The 22,435-nt window shown below is 33.4% G+C and overlaps 1 protein-coding gene and 1 pseudogene across 6 annotated transcripts in view; one reads left to right on the forward strand and one right to left on the reverse strand.

The window, feature by feature from the left end:
• NOL4 (nucleolar protein 4) overlaps window positions 1-22,435 on the reverse strand; it is a gene marked incomplete at both ends in the record, with an annotated part of 302,349 nt that overhangs the window by 267,689 nt on the left and 12,225 nt on the right. The window lies entirely within an intron of this gene.
• LOC311182842 (selenoprotein K-like) lies at window positions 15,143-15,412 on the forward strand (annotated as a pseudogene). The gene has a single exon. The product of its transcript is annotated as a selenoprotein K-like (transcript).

Raw genomic sequence — 22,435 nt, forward strand, 5'->3', positions numbered from 1 at the left:
CCATAACACTATTGCACTAGGAATTCAGGCTCAATCTCTAAGTCTTTTATGTCCTCTTTCTCCCATATCTACTGCTACTACTGTAGCTCTATTATCCTCTTAAAGACAAGGTTATTTTCTTAATATTTATGTTTAAACTACAACTGTCAATGTGGGCTTACTTTAAGAGCTAATGTGATCCAGAGCTGCTTAATAACATAGTTGATACTTGAACCCTGACTTTTATGGTCTGATCCTTTTGTCCCGTCATTGTTTAGAGATTAGTCTATGACACAAATGACTATGACATCAAATTGATTCTTCAAGTCCAAGTTCATGCCAAGTCTCTCTTTTCATCTCTAGTGCAACCACCCTAACACAACTTTCCCATGAAAACAATGTTCTCCATTATTAAATCTCTCCAATATGACCATAATCCATTTGTATACTTCTATCATATTGATTTTAAGATTATGTTCTATTTTGTCACTCTCCAACATAAGAAATTATCACCAATGGCCAAGTGAATAAAATTTAAACTCTTAACATTTAAGAATGTTCTATAGTTAATAAACTATTAGATAATAAAAATTTGAACTAAGGATTAGGTGAGTAAACTTATCCCTTATTGTGTCATCCTACTTCTAATCTATAGAATCAGGACTAAATCAAACAAACATTCTAACTAGTTATAAAATCACACACTATATAATACAATAGTATTATCACAAAATGAACCACAAAATTGTTACATGCCTGTCTTTCAAATTGTAACTGCCAGTACTAAGTGTATTCTCTGCTTTTCAGTCCAATGAAACTACTGTCACCCTACAAAAAAGAATTTTGCAGACACTTATAAAAATTTTTCCTCTACCATTCTTCTTTGTACATGATACTTAACTTTCATCCCTAACAAAATAATGTCCATACATCATGCTTACATCTTCCACAAATTTTTTTTTTAAAGATTTATTTATTTATTTATACAAGCACTGGGTACAGTCAGCAGCACGGGAGGGTGAGAGAATTCACCAGAGCCAGAGTGGGGAATAGAACAGGCAGACTGAGGGAAATACACTGCTGAGGGGAGCAGTGGGTGAGTCAGGAGAGGTCTCCTGTGCCATGTGGGCTGCTCCCTGGCTGGCTGGGGATCAAACTTGTGCTGCAGAGGCTTCAGATTGCTTCTTAGTGAGGTGCTTAACCCCTTGTGCCACCAGGGAGGCCCCCACAAAATTTTTCTTAACCAGAATAATGTCCTTCAATAAATTGCCAAAGCACACATATTTTGCTTCTCTTGGAACTCTACACTCTAGACATTACTGCTATTTTTTTCAGAAAACACTATATATTTTAGAGCAGTTTTATGTTCACAGAAAAATTAAATGGAAGGCATAGATTTCCCATAGATCCCCTGCCTATGCAAAATTTTACCCACTACCTACATCTCATACCAGAGTAGTACATTTGACACAACTGATGAAACTACACTGTCACATGAAGAGTCCATAGTTTATTTACTTTTGTTATTTTATACCCTGTCGGTTGAACAAATATACAACATATATTCATTAGTATAGGATCACAGAAAGTTGTTACACTGCCGTAAACATTTCCTGTGCTCCAGCTCCTTATAACTCCTCTCTAACTGCTACAATCCTTCATTGTCTTTCTAGTTCAGAATTTTCCAAGGGGTCATATTATGGAAATTATATATTACCTAACCCTTTCAGATTGACTTCTTTCACTTGGTAATGTGCATTTAAGTTTTCTCCAGCTAATTTCTCTACAAAACTAAATAATATTCCATTCTTCTCATGTACGGAAGTTTATTCATTCATCCACCTACTGAAGGACAGACATGTTGGTTACTTTCAAGTCCAGGAAGAATTATGAATAAGTTGTTATAAACATCCTCATGTAGGTTTTTGTATGCACATAAGTTTTTAGCTAATTTGAGTAAATACAAAGGCATACAACTAATGGATTGTATGGTAAGAATATATTTAGCTTTGTAAGAGGTTGCCAGACTGTCTTCCAAGGTGGTTCTACCATTTTTATTTTCATTAACAAGGAAGGAGTTCCTGTTGCTATAGATCCTTACCAGTACTTGGTACAGTCAATATTTTGAAATACACTGGGTAGGCATAGTTATCTGTCTTTTTGTCATCCATAGAATGCCTTGAAATAATTATTAAATACTAGGATTGTAGGAAAAATTGAAATTGAAAAGAACTGTATCAATTGCTTGCAGGAAGGTGACTAAGCTAGAATGACAGAGCAAGTCATTACTAGAATTGTTATCATTTTGTATGTTTGCAAATTATATATATACAGATTATATATAATTATACATATATAATGCATATATAGGTGTAGGTATATACTTGTAATATTTGTTTGTAGACTATACTCTTTTGAGTAATGAAATAGATTTGTGACCCTAGATACATAACCTTAATGTACTATTATTGGTGCTTTGTTTGCATAGACTGAAAGAGATTAAAGAGAAAATGGATATATTTCCAATATATTAACTCCTACCCAGGTCCTCCCAAAACCTTGATTAATGATAACTTGACACTCAAATTTAATTAATTCAGCAAATATTTATTAAGCATTACTAATATTAGGTATTATTATAAAATAAATAATATACTATAGGCAACATCAAGCAGCTTCTATTAATGCCAAAGTTAATAATTTACAGGATATCATATTTAAGTTTTTCCTCTATATCTAACAGACTGTTTCAAGATCATATGTTCTTCAGTATATTTTCAATTAAAGTTCCTTTAGTTTAGAAATAAATAAGTCTAAGGAGGTTGAGGTTAAAATCTATTGAACAAAGTTAAAAACATTTACTTTATTTCAATTTCTCACTTGCATAATATGTATTTTTAAATTTTGCTAAGACTGTGACATACCTGAATCCAGAAGACTCAGATATTTGCACTTGGAGATATATTTAACCATATTTTGCTTGTTGTTAGGACCTCTTCAGGTTTCTTTTTCAAACTACATATAGGGCAATATTTTTTTAATTTAAATTTAAATAGTAGAAAATATATATATGATCCAGTGAATACAGAAAAGTATCCAAATGAATTTCAACAACTCTCTGTTTTGGCAGGAATTCAGATTTTTAAACAGCAGACTTCTGTCTAGAATTATATTCTATATAAAGAGGCAAAACAGATTGATTGATATTCATTCACCATAATTTATAAGAGCTGAGAATGCTTATCTCTTGATAAGGATGACTAGAGGCCATCTGTAACAGATCACATGAAAATAAAATCTTGGAATATAAATTAAAATAGTCTCTTAAAATGTAATGCAATCAGAAAAATGATAAAAATGATCGTATATCCCATATGCTCTTATATAAATGTCAAAATAATTACAAGTTGATAAAATTCTATTGTTTATATAGTCAATATTTATATAAAAGTGTTGTTTTTTATATATTAAGGTAGAATTACCCAGACATAATAAATGAGATGTTATACATAAAATGTTGGTAAAACTTATTAGCTTATAGAGTGCCGTCTTCTAATTATCCTGTGGTATATACTCAAACTGAGAGGATCAGGTCAAGGAAAGAGTACAAAGACAGCATTAATATACAAAAATAGTGAATGAAATTTTAGGTTTTGGTAGTTTACAATAGTAATAATATCTTTATTTAAAAACATATATAACTGCTTTGATAGTGATTTTGTTATTTTGCATTTTATTACAGTCACCTACATACATCCCACTCTAAAGAAGTACACTGATATCATTTAGAACAGTACATTATAGGAATTACTTTGCATTTTGAAGTGTTATAAATGGTATTTTATGCATAGGTCTGGCACACAAGTAAAACTGATTCATATGCAATTATAAAAATAGGAAAACAAGGCCAAAGAATCCATTGGGGCCTATGAGTCATAATATTCCATGTTATTTAAAAGTTATGGAGATTTTTCTCAAAAACCATTGAGTAAGCTAAAATAGTTTATAATCATAGCAGAAAGCAATAACTCAACTTTAGCTGTGTTTTCTTAAAAATATGACTATATAATTATGGCATAATTTCACAATGTCCAGTACATATGTGATAAAACAGGAAAATTCCATAAATATTTGAGTGTATCTCTACCAATTTTAGTTATGATGTTTTAGAACATACTGTCAGTGGAAAAACAGTAGTCATGTTACACTTTCTTAATTCTAAGTTGTGTAAATATTTGGATAAGTGAGGTACATAATACTGAAGAAAAAAATACACACATTCTGTATTTATATATGTGATATAAGATAAAATCTGATCATTGTATTTGTAAAACTTTTTATGTAATTAACAGAATAACCACCTTAAAATTAATTACACAGTTAGTATTTTATAAACAGAACTTCCCAGAGGCAATGCTGTTCCAGATTTTGTTCTGAGTCAAGAGTGTATTATCATGACCCAAGTACTTCCATTGGTCTCTTCTGCCACCTTCCCCATATTAGCTATAGCTTTCTGATCACTGAAACATGACTTCTGAAGTCCTAGGTTTCACACTATGTGGTGCCACACCCAATAAAGAAAAGTGTTTTCATCTCTTTATTTATGAAGAAATTATTTGGTCTCACAAAAGATTTTTCCCTATGTTCCACTAACCAGACTAAATCTTTTTTTAAAAAAGATTTATTCTTTTATACACACACACACACAATAGCTGGGGTACAGGCCAGAGGCGTGGGAGGATTCACCAGAGACAGAACTGGGAGTAGAACAGGCAGGCAGGTCTGCCACACTATGTGGGAATCGAACCCCCGCTGCAGAGGCTGAGGACAGCTTCATAGAGCTGTGCTCAACCCACTGCGTCACTGGGGAGGCCCAGATTATGTTTATCTTTAAAAGCCCTAGCATCAAGGGACACTGAGTAAAGGAGGGGGCAGGGGAAAAAGGGAGAAGGATCAAAACAAGGGGGGTGGGAATTGTATGGGGACTATAACCAAGATGAAAATGCATACATTGTGCAAAAATGAAAAATGATGTAAAAAATATATAAAATTAAAAAAATATTGAAAAAAAAGAAATACATGCGAATATTTAACCCATACAATGGGAAATCAATCTGCCAGAAGAGAAGGATCAAAAAACGAATAAAGATTGGAGGGATTATTTCTAAGTCTGCCACTTCCCTAGTTTTGTCTAATTTACCCTACATTGCTCAAAATTCATCTACTTACATGTCCCTCCCCACAAAACACCCATTTTTTAAATAACACCCAGTTATTAACTCTCGTGCAGGAGATGTGGCTTATTTTGATGTGCTAATCATCATAGGTACATATTTCCAACATATTCAGACTGCATATTAGAGTGCTTAAATCTTGGCTAGACTTTTAAGCATTCAAAATTCCTTGCTGGCATCTGCAAAAACAAAGTACTCTCATAGGTTTGTTACTCTTCAAGATTTACTGTTTTTAGTAAAAAAAAAAAAAAAAAAAAAAAGGAAGACTAAAGAAGGAAAGCAGCTAAAAATGTTGTTGCATTTATATATTTATCTTATAAATTGCTTAGGAAAAAAATTTAACCAATCCTAGCATCATTAAAAGCCTTTATTCAAAATTCAAATATCAAAAGTTGTTAGACATTTCCATTTTACCTGGTTTGTTTTCAAAGAGTTACTATGTTAGCTCTATCACCTTCATAATGTTTGTATGATAGGGTTATGGGTGACTTTTTTGCAGATAATTAATGTAGAAACTACTAACCTAAATGCATATATCTTTTAAAGAGCTAAGATTTAACATACAGATATTATCTCCCACCTAAAATTCAAACTGATTCAAAGTTTACAGTGAGAAGGGATTTCCAAATTACTTACCAGAATCTTGTAATTACAGCCTTGTGATAAATCATTTACAGATGAAATTGAAAAAGACACTTTAAGAAATTACTAACAGCTTTCATGAAACACTAAAGCATGACTGTGCCAATTTCCTCAAATGTGCAATTTATAGATTTTATTATGTCAAATGGCATCACCTGTATATGCTTTTTCTAATTACTCTTTCTCAAAATTGAAATTAATAAAAAGAATCTGAGGAATCACAAATAACAAAGTTAATATTTATCCACATTGAAACCCAAGCAGCTAGGAGAAAATGGAAGTTATAGACCTTATTGATTCTATTAATACAAAATAGTGAGACAAAACTCAGTCTGTGTAAATTTTGGGTCTGTATCGATAGATGGCAACCTTTTAAAATCATAATATACCATATTTTCCTTTTTTAAAATGCTAGTGTTTATAAAACAAATGATACCTTTTTCAAAAGAAATATTTACAAGTGGACATATATGTTGTACATTCCATTAGTAATGGTCAAAATATGTAAGACCTTAGTATATATATATTGCCTTGTCTAGAATTCTTTATAAGCATTGCTTCAATAGGGTCAATTATTGTGACACTGTTAATCAAGTGCACAAATAAATTAATCTTTTATTTAAAAAATAAAACCCCTCCCATAATAAAAAGAAAAAATTTCTCTCTCTACAAGTTAATTTCTGCCCAACTTTATCAATAAAAAGAAAACTTTGGTAGAACATGAAAGAAATAGTTCTATTCTTAAAGACCTATAAAAAAGGCCCCCAAAAAGCTTGTTTTCTGACCAAAAAAAAAGGTGGGTATACACCTTTTCTCTTATTTCTTATGCTTGAAAAGATATGTGAATTTAAAAAGAACATAGTACCTTGAGGAATGTCTATGCTATACATATTATTTCCCTCATATTCCTTGAGGAAACAGGGAGACTTATTTATACTATTATACATAGTTCACTGAACGCTTAAAGACTAAAGAAGAGGGATGCATAAGTATGAGCACATACACTAAGGATAGTCACCTAGATTATACACTCTAACATCTTGTTTCAATTAAAGTATGAAAATATCATAGTATCTTATGTGAATTGGTGATTGCGGCCATTTGGAAACCACAACCATTCACATTTTAAACTGTGCGGAGTAAGAATCACAAAATAGCTTTGGATCACAACACAACTCAGTAAAATTTACTGTAAATGGCATGTCCTGAGAGTGAAAATGACATTACTGAACTATTGTCTGTAGAACATGAATTTGATCAGATGTTCACAGCAGGGACTGGAGGGCCCCTAAGCAAACATTTCTGAGGAGATTTATTCACACTTTGTTAACTGTAAAACATAAGAATTTGAAGCAAGCTTTCATGCAATAGGAAGACTATTTGGTATTTATATAAGTAAGCAGAAAGGGACTTCCTCCTTGCAAATTTTACTTATTTCCTATCAACTTTTGGTTTTCTCTGCTTAGGAAGCCCTGCTTAAAGGTTCAAAAAACTAGATAATATTCAGCAAATGAATATTTACTACAAATTGAATGATTATAGTTTAGTGATATATGGTATGCAAACAATTTTATAACTCCCTAGATATTTCTGGTAACACTCTTTAAGATGATTTTGCTAAATTGGTAGGCAGATATTTTAATGATTTTGGAGATAGATGTCTGCTTCCCCATAGTCTCCTAAATCTTCTTAACAAGTAGATATAGCTAAAGTTTTAAGTCCTGCTTTTTCTGTATGAGGAGTTGCGATCTGTGTAGATCATTACTATCATTTACATAGAATTATGTGTTGATGGAGAAAACTATATAAATGTATGCTGACATAAAATTATAACACTCAACAAGGGGATCGATTACGCAAGTTTCAGTGATAGTAAATGTACTATTTCACTTAAATATTTTTTAAGAAATGGAAATGGAATCTGAAAACTATCTTTTTTCTGTTAATATTTTTAAACCAATAGATAAAAATGACATTTCAGAATTGAATAGATTCATAGATAAAATCTTGTTCAATCCATTTAGAGTTCAGCTAGGTAAGGATAAAAGGAGAGGCAAATTTTATGACTTGTCAATAACAAACACACATGTATTGACTGACAATACTCTGAAAGAACAGAGACCTCTCTCAGTTTTTATTCAACCTTTACTTTCTGCTTGCTACATGCCAGGCACTACACAATAATGGAGAAAATCTTAAACTCTGCCTGTTCCATGAAAGTAAGCTCATGGGAATGACAAGCTTTAATTAAATAATCACATTAACACACATTATCATAAAATGAAATAAGTGTTAAGAAGGAATGCTAACAAGACAGAAGCCTATCTTTAGGTCTTAGAAGGGCATCTCCTGAGATGAGACTTGAAGAATGTATAGGAGTTGACTCAGCAAAAGGGGTTATGGGAGAGTAGTTTAAATTCCCCACTGAGGAAACAACATATGCAAATAACTTTTGGGGGTGGGGAGGATGGGGGTGAGAGCACCATGAATTTAAGGAAATGAACAATAACATGAACATGATAACATGAACAACAGAAACCACCTATTTTGAAGTGAGAAAAAAAATGGATCAAAAAGAATTAGCAGAGCTTCAATATTTGTTGGGTGGAGGGAAGCAAAAGTTTGATTTCATGGGAGGACCTCTGAAGGCTGTGTGGAGGCTTCCTTTTAAACAGGCATTTACATGTAAACTTCTCCCTGTACTAACATCTCCCTCAAGGTATAGAGAAGACATATTCTCCTTATCTCTTTTCAATGGAGAAGACAGAACTTTAATCTGCATACCTATGTTTACTGTGCTTCCCTTGCAAACTCCCTAAATGACCTTCCCTTTCTTCTACCCTCCAACCTCCCTTTTCTTAGCTAAGCTGTTCAAAAGTGGGTCTGAAACCATACTCAGTTTTATTGGATTTACCCAAGAATAAAGGAAGTGGTGCATGTTATAATTAAACTTCTTTTTGACCTTATCTCTTATCAATTGGTTTGGTGCTAGTCTAATTATTTCCCAGCATAGAAGAACCCAGAGTGATATGGGATAAGTACATTTGCACTCCAACATGAGTCATTGACATCCCAGAAGGGAGACAGAGAATGATGTAGAAAACATAATGGATCTTAAGTGTTCTTATCACATCCCCAAAGAACCCCTGGTAATTAAAAAATGCAATATTATTACCTCAATAATATTGTCTCTATTCACTGTAGTGTACATTAAATCTATCTACTACTTATTTAGTGCTTATTTACTACTCATTGCAAGTTTGTGTCCTTAGACAACATCTGTCCTACCCCACCAACCCCATCCTCTGGTAAACACCATTTTACTTTGTTTTTATGAATTTGACTATTTTACATTCTACATATAAGTGATACCATATATTTACTTTCTGTCTGATTTATCTCATTAATATAATGTATTCACAGTCCATCCAAGATGTGATTGATGACAGGATGTCTTTCTTGCTCATAACTAATATGCCTCCCTCCCTCTGTGTGTGCATGTGTTTGCATGCATGTGTATCTCACATCTTTATGCATTTATCTATTGATGGACACTTAGGTTGCTTTCATATCTTGACTATTGTGAACAATGTTACAATAAATATAGGCATGCCTATATATCTTTGATATCCTGCATCCATTAAAAACATCAAACTTTCTAAGAGACTAATAATTATTCTAATAACTAAAAAAGATATGAGGTGCCAATATTACTACAATGGTAGTCATAACATGTAAGTATATCAAGTTTACATGTTGTCCACTTAACTTTACGCAAAGTCAAATGTATTTTCTGAAAATAAACTGGTACTTATGAGAAAAAAAAATTTGAGAAATGATGGGCAAAAACTTCTTAAAATTGGTGGGAGACATAAATTTGTGCACGCGCGCACACACACACACACACACACACACAAATCCCAGCAAGATCACTGAAAACCAAAGATAATAAATACAAAGAAATTTCCATGTAGTTATATATTAGTGAAACTGCTGAAAAGTAAGTAAAGATCATCTTCAGGGCAACTAAAAACAGATTCCATGTGGAATATTATGGATTAATATGGATTTTTCATCAGAAAACATGCAATTAAAAGTTAGTAAAAAGACATTGTCTGAATGTTCTGAAAATTTTCTCAAAAAAACACCTTAGACTACAAGACCAATTAGTAGTTGAAAGGGAGTGGTAGGTTAATTGGGAAAAAAAGGTCAACTATGAATGGTAAATTTAATGTAATATATACAGATGTTGATTAATAATGGTTCATACCAGCAACATACACAATGTTATAATGCAATGTTACTTCAATTAAAAAATATATTTATTAGTTTTGCTTTTGTTATCTACTTCCCTTTTTTAGGTCTTTAAGAATAGAACTATTTCTTTCATGTTCTCCCGTAGTTTTCTTTTTATTGATAAAGTTGGGCAGAAATTAACTTGTAGAAACTCTACAATCACCCAAAGCTAGATAAAGAGGAAATAGAACACCTAAACAGACCAATTACAAGCAGCGAAATTGAAATGGTAATCAAAAACCTCCCCAAAAACAAAAGCCCAGGACCTGATGGATTTACAAATGAATTCTACCAAACATTAGTGCCTATCCTTCACAAACTCTTCCCAAAAATTGAGAAGGAAGGGACAATACCAAACACTTTCTATGAAGCCAATATTACACTAATACCAAAACCGAATAAGGACAACTCAAAAAAGGAAAACTACAGGCCAATCTCCCTAATGAACACTGATGTAAAAATCCTCAATAAAATTTTAGCTATCAGAATCCAACAATGTATCCATAAGATAATTCACCACGATCAAGTTGGATTCATTCCAGGGACACAAGGATGGTTCAACATCCGAAAATCAATCAACGTTATCCAACACATCAACAAAAAGAAATATAAAAACCATATGATAATATCAATAGATGCTGAGAAAGCTTTCTACAAAGTGCAACACCCATTCATGATAAAGCCCTTGAAATTCTTGGGATACAAGGAACATACCTCAACATCATAAAGGCCATCTATGACAAGCCAACAGCCAGTATCATTCTCAATGGTGAAAAGCTGAAAGCAATTCCATTAAGATCTGGAACAAGACAAGGATGTCCATTCTCACCACTGCTTTTCAATATAATACTGGAAGTCCTAGCCAGAGCAATAAGACAAGAGAAAGACATACAAGGAATCCAAATAGGAAAAGAAGAAGTCAAACTATCACTATTTGCAGATGATATGATAATATACATAGAGAACCCCAAAATCTCCACAGAAAAACTAATTCAACTCATCAATCAATTCAGTAAAGTGGCAGGATACAAAATCAACACGCAAAAGTCAGTAGCCTTCCTATACACAAACAATAAATCTGAAGAAGAAGAAATCAAAAAAACCATCCCTTTTATTATCAAAACAAAAAAAATCAAATATTTGGGAATAAATCTAACAAAAGAGGTAAAGGACCTATACAAAGAAAACTAAAAAACACTGTTAAAAGAAATAGAAGAAGACACAAAGAAATGGAAAGACATCCCCTGCTCATGGATTGGAAGAATAAACATTATTAAAATGGCCATCCTACCAAAAGCAATATACCGATTCAATGCTATTCCAATCAAAATTTCAATGTCATTCTTCAAAGAAATAGAACAATTATTGATGAAATTCATATGGAATCACAAAAAACCCCGAATAGCCAAAGCTCTATTGAAAAAAAAAGAGAAGGAAATGGAGGCATCACACTCCCAGACTTCAAACTCTACTACAAAGCCATAATCATCAAAACTGCATGGTATTGGAACAAGAACAGACATACAGACCAATGGAATCGAATAGAAAATCCAGAAATAAACCCACAGATTTATGGTCAACTAATCTTTGACAAAGGAGCAAAGACTATGCATTGGAGCAAAGAAAGTTTGTTCAATAAATGGTGCTGGGAAAACTGGGTCGTTACATGCAAAAGAATGAAGCTTGACCACTACCTCAGACCATACACAAAAATCAACTCAAAATGGATTAAAGAACTAGACATAAGACCTGAAACCAAAAAATACATAGAAGAAAATATAGGCGAAACACTATGGGATTTGCACATCAAAGACATCTTTACAGACACATCACCCAAAGCAGTGATAGTGAAGGCAAAGATGAACAGCTGGGACTACATCAAATTAAAGAGCTTCTGCACAGCAAAAGAGACAATAACAAAAACAAAGAGAAACCCCACCAACTGGGAGAACATTTTTGCACACAACACTAATGATAAAGGACTGATCACAAAAATCTGCAAAGAGCTGATGAGACTCAGCAACAACAAAGAAAATAATCCAGTCAAAAAATGGGCAGAAGAGCTAAAAAGAAACTTCTCAGAAGAAGAAATGCAAATGGCCAACAGGCATATGAAAAAATGTTCAACATCACTTGTAATCAGGGAAATGCAAATCAAAACTACCATGAGATACCATCTTACACCAGTGAGAATGGCACATATTAAAAAAACTAGCAACAACAAATGTTGACGAGGGTGTGGAGAAAAAGGAACTCTTCTGCACTGTTGGTGGGAGTGCAAACTGCTCCAACCACTATGGAGAGCTGTGTGGAGATTTCTGGACCTACTAAACATAGAGCTTCCATATGATCCAGCAATTCCACTCCTAGGTATTTACCCAAAGGACACAGAAACATCAATTCCAAAGAGCACCTGCACCCCTATGTTTATAGCAGCACTATTTACAATAGCTAAGCTTTGGAAACAGCCCAAATGCCCAAAAATAGATGACTGGATCAAGAAGATGTGGTACATATACACCATGGAATATTACTCAGCATTCAAAAAAGATAAACACATGCAATTTGCAGCAACATGGATGGCGTTGGAAGGGATCATGCTCAGTGAAATAAGCCAGAAAGAAAAAGAAAAATACCGGATGGTCTCACTCATAGCAGGAATCTAGAAAACTTAAATAAGGGACCAGGAAAATGAATATAAGAAAGTGAAAATCAAAATCAACAAAAAACTGTGAACCAGAGACACTTTTTGGGGAGTGGGGGGGAGGGGAGGGATTGGGGTCAGAATGGGGCATTTGCAATTGTATGGGGGAATATAAAAATAAAATTTATTATTTAAATAAATAAACAAATAAATAAATAAATAAAAATAAGAGATCATTTTTACCCCTATACTGGTAAATATTTTTTAAATGGTAGTATACAATGTTGTCAAGAAGTAGAGAAATGAACCCTTTCAATACAACTGGTGATACAGTAAATTAGGTGACCTTTATGAAGGATAATGTGGCAATATTATCAAAATCCTTACAAATGCATGACCCAAATATCCTACTTCCAAAGGAATCAATCCTAGATGTTTATGAAGATTTAGCTGTAAGGTTGTTCATTGTAAATTGGAAGCAAACCAAATTTCCAGCAGCATAAGAGAAAATCATACATATAATACATCAATTCTCCATACAATAGTCCTTTAAAGTATTATTATAGAAATGTGCTTAAGACACATTAGGATTTTTCATATTATTTTTCCTAACATACTTGCTTAATAAAAAAACAAGTTACAAGCAACTTAAGCATGCTTTCTGCACACATAGGAAAAGATTATCAGGGTATATTAAAAAAAAAAAGAAATTAACTTGTAGAGAGACTTTTTTTCTTTTTATTCTGGGTGGGGTTTTATTTTTTAAATAAAAGATTAAACTATTTGTGCACTTGTTATAACATCATAATCTTAATTTTAACCTGCAACTTTATAATTGCAACTATCACATGTGAAGACAATAATAGCTGGAATCAGATAATTTTGTCTAACATACTAATATTTACTTTCTAATCAAAAGGCTTAGTTCATTTATTTATTGTATTTGATGCATTTGAATTTAATTCTATGAGTTCATATCAAGCTATTATTTCTCATTTACATATATTTTCCCTCACTTTATACTACATTTAGAATGTACTAGAGATTTTTCATATTTCACTTTTATTTGGAATTAACCTTTATTTCACTATTTGTCATCTAGTGGTTAAATTTATTACTTAATTTTTTAACTTAGATATAACATCTTATTAGTTTTAGATCTACAACATAGTGAGTCAATATTTGCATGTGTTGGGAAATGATTTCCACAATTTGTCCAGTTTTCATCCAACAAATTATTCCAAAACTTTTCCTGCAATAAAAATTTTGAAGATTTGCTCTTTCAAAACTTTCAAACACACAATATAGAGTTTTATTAACTATTATCTCCATGCTGTACATTATATTCCCATAACATAGTACCAATCTGTTCTCTGTATTCATGACTTTGGAGTTTTTGCTTGTTTAGATACAATAGATAAGTGTGAACATTTTTTTGTGTGTGTGTATGACTAATTTCATTTAGCATAATGCAATCAAGGTCTGTCCTTACTGTCACAGATGGCACGGTCCTTCTCTTAATAGTTGAATAATAGTCCATTTTTTAACCTAGTCATCTCTTGATGGATGCTTAGGTTGCTCATAACTTGTCTATTATAAAATAATCTTTCATGAGTCAGTGTTTTGTTTTCTTCATAGAAGTGGAACAGCTGAATCATATCATTATATATTTAATTTTTTGAGGAACCTCCTTACTGTTCTCCATAGTGACTACCATTTCCATTATGACCAAGAGTGCACAAGGATACCCTTTTATATACATTCTTGCCCAAAACTTGTTATTTCTTGTCTTTTTGATAGAAGTCATTCTGACAAATGCAAGAAGATATTTCATTATAATTTTGATTTGCCTTTTTCCACAAGACTAATGGTGATGGGCAATTTTTACGCATTATCATCTATATATCTTTGGAAAATGTCTATTTGGATCCTCTTCCTAAGATTTAACTGGATTATTTCAATATTATGAATTTCCCAGTCCCTGGATTTTTAAATTTTAAATATGCTGCATTTTAAGACCTAGATAGCGAATCACTCAATTTATAAAAAGAGACTTTAAAAATGTGTTTTGATCAAAGTCTATTATGCATAATAGGCATGGAAAAAAGAATGGAAGGTCAGATGTTTTCTACTCTAGTGCTTTCAAGCATCTCTTCAAGTATATTATTTTTATGAATAAATTAGAAGATAATTGAATAAATGCTAAGGTTATCTTTACATTCTCTATAGAGATACATAGATGATACTTCAGAATTCATGATTATGCCAAATTTTATTTACTGAAGATAAGGAAGAGGTGATAATGACTTTACAAAAAGGTAAAATTGGATGGGAAATAAGATACAACATGGTTTACATTTCAAATAAACAAATGTTGGACGGTCAATCCTCATGGAGACTATCTTTGATAATAGATTTCTTCTGGGGAATAGCTGAGTTTGTGGTTTTATTTTTCAAAACTCTGCTTAAGCAAGATGTGAAAAAGAACCAATGGAAACTCATCTGATAACAGATATGATGATGGACAAGTTTAACCTGGAAACCCCCAATCTCCAAAAGAATGGTTCAAATTAGTCATCTTCATGGTCCTCATCTTCCTCCAATGCCTGGTGAATGAGGAAGGTAAATGTTTGCTCTAAGAAGCAGACAACTGCACATGCCCATTCATAGGAGAAAGAAACCACCAAGAAGTAGAAGCCTTACCATGTTAGATGAGTAGATGAATATGTACATCTAAATAAGAATTGCTCTGTGTCCTCAGAGATGAATGAGGTTGTGCTGGGAATCCCCTGCAAAGGGATCTGGCATAACTGACATACCATTCTGAAAATATGCATTTGTCTCATTTTTTGTATAGTTTATGAAAGTATTAATTTTAATAAGTAAATATTTTTAGATTGTAAAATTGATGTCTCATCCATATAATTAAAACAAAAATGTCTGAATTGGAAGAGAAAGAAAAGACTGTATTCAGTACTATTAGTGTCACCTTTTTTGACTTCTAAGATACTGTGTATTGTTAATCTGTTCTCATTTATAAATAAAACACATTGTACTTATTCCAATAAAAAATAAAAATTTAAAAGGGAAGAATTAACATTTAAATCTTAACTGTTAGAAATTGACATATCCATTACATGTACTGTCTCATTTCATCATCATGATAATCATGATACATATCTATCGTTTACTCTCACGTTTCACGTATTTTGGGAATTTTTAAAGTATAATGGATATTTTCAGTCGAATTTCCATGTGGATAGGTTGTTAAGGCATTCTCTCGCACTGCCCTTGGGAGATGTTGTTATACTGAAAACACATTTTTTAAAAAATGCATTAAAGTACTGGCTCTTAAATGTTGAAAGTTTATTGGTGTTGCAAGGCTGAAAGTTCAAAAACTTTCAGAAATCTAAAGCTTGGAGCACATATCATATAATGTTTATGTCCAAAGAAATAGATCTGAACATATTTTGATGAAGTAATATATGTTTTTTCACATTTCCAATGAGATAACAATTCTCTCATTGGGTGAAGAAAGGTAGAAATAAAATATAGCCCGCATACTTATGAGTCCCTGAGAAATAGCCAGACACTCTCTATCTCCCTAAAGTCTAATTCTAAGAATCCTGGGAAGCGAAATTCAAGTGATTTGGGGAATTCTTGCAACCTTTAATTTAGCAGCTGGGTGGAATGTTTCATAAATCTTTTTCCATTTAACACAGTTTATGAGCAATAGGATACAGATAACAGGAGACCAATGTCTGAAACAATCACATAAGTTCTTCAGAACAGGTGAATTCACCCCATGATATCAAAGTATCCAAGAACATGCCACATCTGGCTCAGAAGCAAGATATACCAATCACAAACAGAAGCATATTGCATGGGAAAATACACATCTCAGTGGATTTCAGAACTATTTGCAGATTACTGACACCCATTCACTTCCCCACTTTGAGACTCTCAAACCATTCTCAAACCTTTGGACCTCAGGCAAAGAGATACCTCAGACTTACTGAGATTACAGGAGTTAGGTAAATTTAAATTTCTGCTTCCACTGGGTTTCATGTTATCTTTTTAAAAAAACAAAACATTTGTTTATGCATACAAGAACTGGGGTATAGACCAGAGGCGTGGGAAGGTGAGAGGATTCACCAGAGACAGAATGGGGAGCAGAACAGGTAGATAGACTGATAATCACTGCTGAGGAGAACAGCGGGCAAGTCAGGAGAGTCTGCTGCACTATGTGGGTTGCTCCCTGGCCAGCCGGATCGAAGTCATGCTGCAGAGGCTTCTGGATACTCATGATGTATAGGCTTCCAGATAACTTCATAGTGCTGTGCTTAATCCCCTGGGCCACCAGGGAGGCCCCATATTTTTTTTTTTTTTTTAGCTTCTTAGATGGGAGATTAGATTATTGATTTGACACATTTAATTTTGTATAATATAAGCATTCACTGATAATAAATTTTCCTCAAAGCCTTGTTTTAGGCACAGCCTTCAAAGGTTTATATGCTATATTATCATTTTTATTTGATTTAAAATTATCTAATTTCCTTTGAGATTTCCTATTTTACCCACAGATTATTTAGAAGTATGTTGTTTAATTTTTAAATACATAGGATATTTACAGATAATTTCCTTTTATAGATTACATCTACATTGACTTAAAAACTCACCAGACAATAATTTCTGCTTAAAAAATCAAACATATTTTAAAGAATTTACAGGATGATAGTCTATTTACTATTTCAGTTGCTCTTCTTTTATTATTGAAATCTGAATTTCTTTCTAGTATCATTCATGCTCATCTTGAAGAAATTCAATTTTTTTTTTAAGATTTATGGCTTCCCTGGTGGTGCAGCAGGTTGAGAATCACACTGTGAAGCTGTCCGCAACCACTGCAGTGTGGGTTCGATTCTGGGCCGGCCAGGGAGAGTCCCACATGGTGCTGCAGACTTCTCCTGCCTGGCCCGCTGCTCCCCTCAGCAGTGTCTTCGGTCCATCTGCCTGTTCTGCTCCCTACTCTGTCTCTGGTGAATTCTCTCACCCTCCTGTGCCTCTTGCCTGTACCCCAGTTCTTAAATAAATATTAAAGAAAAAGATTTATGTATATAAGAACTGGGGTACAGGCCAGAGGTGTGGGGGGTAAGAGGATTCACCAGAGAAAGTGGGGAGAACAGGCAGATCTACTGAAATACGCTGTTGAGGGGAGCAGCAAGCAGACAGGACAGGTTTGCTGAGCCAGTTGGGTTGCCCCCTGCCCTGCCAGGGATCCAACTCCTGCTGAGTGGCTACCAATAGCTTGATAGTGCTGTCTTTAATCCCTGCCCCACCAGGGAGGCCCTTGAAGAAATTCATTTTAGCATTTATTTTAGAACGGGTCTGCTGGACAATAATTCATTGTTTTCTTAATCTGACAATGTCTTTGTTTTACCTTTTCTCCAGAGGAAACTTTTCACTGAGTATACAATTCTTTTTCAGAACTTAAAAATTGTACCACGGTTCAGTGGTCTACATGGTTTCTTATAAGAAGTCTGCAGTCATTAAAATTATTTTTTACTTACATATAATGCTTTATCTCTGGCTGCTTTCAAGGTTGTTTTCTTTCATCAGCTTCATTATTTTATGTTTCCTAATTATTATATGTATTAATACTTTTTGGTTTATCTTGTTTGAGTTTCATTGGAAACTCAAAATTTGGAAAACTTTCAGTCACTATTTTTCAAACTAATTTTTTTCCACACACCAATTCCATTTTTCACCTATGATTTCAGAGGCACAAATATTGGATTGTTTTAATGTTCTCCCTCAGATCCCTTAATTAATGTTTAATTCAATCTTTCCTTACCCTTTTTCAGATAGGAGACTTATTAGTCTATTTTAAATACTGCCTTTTCCATCCTACTCTTGAGCCCACCAATGATTTTTTTTCACTTATTGTGTTTTTCAGTGGAAATATTTGCATTTTTTTCTTTTTTATTGTTCTTCATCCCCTACAATTTAAGAGCGTTTGCATTGGTTGCAGTAGCTGCTTCAAAATTCCTTATAATTCCAACAACTGATTCAACTCAAAGTTGTCATGTTTGTTTGTTTGTTTTTAAGATTTTATTTATTTTATACAAGAACTGGGGTACAGGTCAGAAGCGCAGGAGGGTGAGAGAATTCACCAGAGCCAGAGCAGGGAGCAGAACATGCAGACGGACGAAAGGCACTGCTGAGAGGAACAGCGGGCGAGGCAGGAGAGGTCTGCTGCACCATGTGGGGTTCTCCCTGGCCAGAGGGGAATTGAACTGGTGCTGCAGAGGCTGCAGACAGCTTTGCAGCACGGTGCTCAACCGTTGCGCCACCGGGGAGGTCCATCATCTGTTATTTTTTTTTTCCTCTCAATATATGTTCCATTTTCATATACCAAATAACTTCAGGTAATATACTGATTATTTGTAATATGTTGTTAGACACTAGGTCCTATTACAATCTTCTGGAAGGTGTGGTATTTTTACAGCCTGCAATAAACCCTATTAGATCAAGCCAAAAGCTTGTCTTGCCTTCTCCTCAGTGCTTCCAGTAACAGTTTAGCTTCCAAATTCCAAATATGCGCCTTTGGGTCTGTCCTGCATATCAGCAGCTTAGGGTTTAATCTGAAACTTGATCTGTATATTATACTACAGTTTTCAAAATTTGACCATGTTGCTTTGCATAGGTTCTTCATATTTATAGCCTGATAATGAACTCAGTTCACACAAAGATTTAGGGGGCTGCCCTCTCTAGTATTTCACTCACACCATCTCTTTATCAAACACCCTTGTCTCTGAAAGTCTCAGTTACATGCAGGGTTTCGGCCTTCTGCACTGTGCACAATTCTGTAAGAATAGTAACGGGACTTCACACATGGACTCTTTTCCCTTATTCCTGTCAAAATTTCAGATTTTCCACTAAGAAGTTTAGGTCCCTCTCTCACACTGCGATCACACAGCAATGGTACATCTCCATTACTATCCTCATTGTACAGCTATCAGTAAAAATAAGGAGAAAAAAAGATTCCCCCATATTCTTCAGGTGGAATGAACCCCTTTTTCTGATCTTCTGGAGATGAAAGAGGTTTCCCTCAGAATTTATTATCTGCACTCACCATGATGTTCCATTACTGAAAAACTGCCTTTGAATATAATCCAGAATAGGGGGAAGGGGAGGAAAAACAAGAGAGGACCCCAACTCCCTGTACTGTTGTGATTGTAGGTTACTTCCACTCCCATTCTATTTGCTATTGTTTGTTTTTCTGCTTTCTTGGGTTATTGTGTTTTGTATTCTGTTCAGTTTCTAGTGTAATCATTGGAAACAATAGTCAATAATGGACATGACCATTTTGTTCAGCAATGGAAGCCCATATGGTAACTTTTGAGAAACAAAGACATATGATCTTGACCCAAATCAACATTTTAACAAGATTTCTATGTGACTGGTAAACATGTTTAAATGTGAGATATCCTGAGCCTGATGACAGAAACAAGATTAGAAATCTCTTGGAATCTAAGATTTGTATAAAGTCCTTCAATGAGGTTCAAAAACAAATCAATTATAGAACATACAGAAACCATTTTTAAAATGAAAAATGATCATTTCAGTGGAAATGGGAGCTCAAACCAAAAAAGGGCATAATATGAAAATGGCAAGGAAATTATAGTTATGATACGTGATTAGGTATTGGTGAAATCACAGAAATAATTACTAAGACTATGTAGGGGGAAATGTTAATGATGATAATTTTAAATGACAGAGTAAAATTCAAAGTCATGTTACACTATTATTATGACTCTAAAATACATGCCAGTTACCATGTTTTAGAAAATATTTGATTTAGATGAGAGCAACCAGGACATCAAGGGAACTTAAAACCAAAAAAGAATGATTGCTAGAAGGAAGAACTAAGTCAGATTGTAGTGGATCCTGTTCTGTTTTCTCCCAAGCAGCCATATTTCCTTCCCCTTTTCAATAGCTCTGGGTTTCTGTGTGTGTTATTTTTTTTTAAGAGTTCTTCAGGGTATACAAGTTGATTAGACATAGAGACTGAGTTAATCCAACACTCACAAACAAGAGATTATAGTATAAAATCTAAGACTGTTTAAATTACACTGAAAAAGCATGACTAAATATTTATAATATTGATAGTAGTCAAGCCATACAGAAAACCCAAATAATCAAAAGGTAGCTTGCTGAATGTGAATTTAAAGAGGATATAATAATGCTAAGTGATTAAGTTATGGCTTCAGGAGGTATGAATGGAAACATTTTGTCTACAACAGGGATATATCTTCAGAAACACTAAGTTCTTCTGTCATCATGACAATATTATTTTATGAATACAATAATTTGTATCTTTAACTCATATTTTGAGTTAAAATGGAAAAAGATATGGGACAACCAACTGATAATAATGCATACAACGCAATTTTTTATGCACAAAGCACAAGTAACTACAAGGTATACTATAAATGAGTCTCTGTTTATGCCCTATGAATCAGCATGTTTTTGAGGGAAGAGAATATTGGTTAATTCATAAGTTAGTGTAGCTTTGTTAAGAGATATTTTATCATATTTTCAAGCAGAATACCATGTAGTCTATCTGGTAGCCACACTCTCATATTAAAGTGACTTTGAACATCACTGTACTTATTGTGTTGATTTTAAAGTTTAAATTCTAAAAGATGATCATATTTTTCTTATTTGAAAATTCTAGGGGACACATTACTACTATACTCTATGTATTAATAACAGAATAATGCAAATTAGCTTGAGGGTAATTATTCATAACACAAACTTTATTAAGTAGAGAACCATTTATAATGGAATAGGCATATGAATTGTTTATATGAGGATAGAGTTGTTCAAGAAAATAATTTTTCTCATTATAGTAGATAAGCATGTCCTCTCTGTCATCTTATTAATTACAAATTTGTAGACAAATTCTCCTTTAATAGTTCAAGGTAAGTGTCATCTTACTCCTGTTCAAATTAATGCAAATTCTAAATTAACATACTGCAAATTAGTAAAACCAAATAAATCATCAAAGGAATTGTTTTGTAATGGTAGCTTTTATAGAGGAAAATGAGCTAAAATAAACATAGAATCTCTTTTCCTGACCTCAGGTAAATACCAATGAGGATGCAAACAGAGACTACTAAGAGAACAATGACCCACATCTGATTTTCAAACAAATCTTTGATAATAGATTTGAAAATCTCACCTAATTAGGTCAATTGGTTAGAGTAATATGACCAAGCTAGACATTAGACCCTTATATGCATTATTTAGCTTTGCCCCTGTCCCTAGATTAAACCCCTAAAGCCTACTAGCCATCTGGCAATTGTAGCTAGGTTGACTGAAAACCAAAAGGCAGGCTGCTTCTAGCTCAGCTCAGGCCTAAACCAGTGTCTCTCTGCCCCTTCTTCCACTAATCCCCTATCATAGACCATCGAAAAAAAAAATTTTTCCCAAAAGATATTGGCCAATCTTATTTCAGTGACTACCACCTTTATACATGATGATGAAACACAAATTTTCAAGTATTATTTTCTGAAAACACATCACAATTAAAAAAGAAAAAAATAACCATTAACAAAACACCAGCTCTCTGACTCAA

This window comes from Talpa europaea, assembly GCF_964194135.1.
Source record: "Talpa europaea genome assembly, chromosome: 13".
Classification (NCBI taxonomy): domain Eukaryota; kingdom Metazoa; phylum Chordata; class Mammalia; order Eulipotyphla; family Talpidae; genus Talpa; species Talpa europaea.